The 3,084-nt window shown below is 37.1% G+C and overlaps 1 pseudogene across 1 annotated transcript; it reads right to left on the bottom strand.

The window, feature by feature from the left end:
- Positions 1–2,408: 2,408 nt before the first annotated feature.
- Positions 2,409–2,882, bottom strand: LOC308246345 (large ribosomal subunit protein uL23-like; annotated as a pseudogene). The gene has a single exon. The product of its transcript is annotated as a large ribosomal subunit protein uL23-like (transcript).
- Positions 2,883–3,084: the final 202 nt, after the last annotated feature.

The following is a 3,084-nucleotide window of genomic DNA, read 5'->3' as shown; positions in this document are numbered from 1 at the left end:
ACATACCTGGGTTGCGGGTTCCATCCGAGGTGAGGGTGCATAGGGGAGGCAACCAGCTGATGTTTCTCACATCAAAGTTTCTCTCTCTCCCCACTTCCTTTCTTTCTCTAAAATCCATTTTTTAAAAAGGTGGTAGGTACATCAGGATTCCTGTCATGACACCAAAGTGGTGGAGACATCTATCCAACAAATAGTTTAGGCTATGTAGCAATGAGTAAAAGAAGCTGGTGTTACCAAGCAGCTAAGTCAGATGTTATTTAATGCTTTAAAAGAGATTGTGAAATGTTGTCATATACTCACCTTGTAAAGAATCATATTTTGTTTTAATTTTGGACATTTAAAAATTTCCAGAGATAAAGCTATCAGCAAAGTAATACTGGATACTGGGGAAAATTTTCTACAGGTCATCCCTTATGAATAGAATCCTTCAATACCATTTTTCAGGAGGTTTTTGAATGATTACAAAAGGTATGATGGTTGAGATATGACTGCACTTAGGAATATAAATTGTAAGGCTGATATGTTTAAAACTCTTCATGGATCAGCACTATTTTAAGGAGGACAGTTGCTGGCACTTTGTATTGTCACATTAGATTCATTAGAATTCACTGTGAAGTCCTATTTTATTACAATAGCAATAATGGGATAAGAGGTACACGTTTTATGCTGTACTATGAGGTTTCTACTTACATAACTAATGAGTTGACAAAATCATTTGTATAGATTCAAGAGAACATGAACATGGTGCTCTGGCAGATAAAGCTTTCTATGCTGCTGTTCAGAAAGTTTGCTTTCACGGTTAGAGTAATAGTCAAGGTCCTTGAATCAAACAGGTCATCATCTACAGAAGTGCTCTCTAGTAGAGCTCTCTGTGATGATCAAAACATTCTACATCTATCTGCATTGTCAAGATGCTGGCCACCAGCCACATCTGTCTCCTGAGTGTCTAAAATGTAGCTAGCATACCCCAGAAACTGAATTTTTAATTTAATTTATGTTTGAATTTGAATAGCATATGCGACTAACAATTAATTATTGGGTAGTACAAGTCAGAAGTATTGACCTGCAGTGGAAGTTTAGAATTCATGAATGCAGGGGTTCCAATTGCATCTGCTGGTGATGTGATTTAAAAAACGCTCCTGAGAAGGATAAAATAGGATATTATCATTTATTGACAGCAATAATGGGGACCGAAGATTAAAATGGTGATACAGATTTTAAAATAGCTGACATCAATAAGGGAATAGCTGTAATGCAGCTCAATACTAAATTTCCAGGGACACAAATAAAAACTTAATGGAGGCCATTCAACAAGCCTCAGTCATAAAGGAGAAGATATAACAAGTAATGAACACAATTCAAAATCTCGAGCATCTAGAAAATAAAACAGTAGACACTGTCCATATTCCATTATAAAAAATGATCCAAGTTTCTTGGAACAGGGAGATATAATTTTTGAAGCTTCATAGAAAGAGGAGTAATTATTCATCAGCCGGGGGAAGAAACATTTTCTATACTTGCGCACAGTGCCATGCGTGAAGAGACTTCACTCCTGAAATGTACAAAAATAATGAAGGCTGTCATTAGAATACGAAGCAGTTTGCACTGCACAATAACTGATATCAGAGACACACATGATTGGAGAACTTCAAAATATCCAGGGTGGTCAATGAAAACTTAATCCTACTGTCCTATATTTAGAAATTAGCCAAGAAATGCAGGTGAAAAATTTGGATGCTATCTGGCTGATGAGAGAAAGAGGCATTATTAGAAAGTAGTTCAAGTTTCTGTTACAACTCTTGTCAATACTCTGCATGAGAGTGTTGTATTGTAAATCAGCGAGTGAGATACAAGACACCTTAATGAGCCAATTAATTAGGTGTCATTTAATGCGCTCATCCCAGAGGGAGGTGTCTCTTTCCAAATTTCTGAGCAACCTATACAGGAAGTTTTTCCGTATTTATACTCTTCGAGCCTCTTTGTTTGCAGATATTACAAAGGGCTCTGTGTGAGTTATTGTTACAGACAGTTGTAACCTTGATTACATAATGAGTTTGTACTTGGCATAATTATTATCAGTATTAGTTTATTTTAGTCTATTACATTGGATGGCTAGCTTGCAAGGTCAGACAGTTAAGTTTATCTTTTTCTATTATTTGAACTAAAAACAAAGTATTTTACAGAATAACAGACTGTCTTAAAGTGACAGAGTTTACAGGACTAGGGACTATTTAACAATAGTAGAGAATTCAAACAGCAATTTTATACAAGATGGAGGTTGCTATGCTTCAATAGAAGCAGTATAGTAACAGAAGAGGTAATCTCAAAGTGATTAGTTAATCCTTCTTTCCATGATTTTTTTTTTCAGTGTAAAATTTTTATATTTAGAATTAGGCAGCTGGACTCAGTTAGATGATTCCAATTTTGTTGGCAACATCCAAAGCATCATAGTCAGGAGCCAGTCGAACATATGCCTTCTTCTCGCCATCAGGCCTGATCAGGGTGTTGACCTTGGCCACATCAATGTCATAGAGCTTCTTCACAGCCTGTTTGATCTGGTGCTTGTTGGCCTTGACATCCACAATGAACACAAGTGTATTATTGTCTTCTATCTTCTTCATGGCTGACTCGGTAGTCAGGGGGAATGGATGATGGCATAGTGGTCAAGCCTGTTTCTCCCAGGTGCGCTCTGCCGAGGATATTTAGGCGGCCTCCGGAGCTGCAGTGTCTTTGGCCGCCGGAAGGGGGTGATGTGCGGATCTTTTTTTGTGGCTGTGGACGCCTTTCAACACTGGTTGCTTTGCCTTCAAAGCCTTTGCTTTGGCTTCGGCTTTGGGAGGGGCAGGGGTTTCCTTCTTAGCTTTCGGCGCCATCTTTGTAAAAAGGGTTTTCTTAAATAATTATTGGGTAGAGTTCATACTAAAAAGACAACAGCATTTCAGGAGTGCCATCTATGGGTATGAATATTCTATCTACAATAAATATTTTATTAAAAGTTAAATAAGGATTAAAATATAATAGAAACAAAATTTAAACCTAGGCAGTGTGAAAATAGTACATACTTTTTATGAAAATATTTGAAAG

Source organism: Plecotus auritus, assembly GCF_963455305.1.
Source record: "Plecotus auritus genome assembly, chromosome: 4".
Classification (NCBI taxonomy): domain Eukaryota; kingdom Metazoa; phylum Chordata; class Mammalia; order Chiroptera; family Vespertilionidae; genus Plecotus; species Plecotus auritus.
This window is presented reverse-complemented; position numbering and strand designations above follow the sequence as displayed.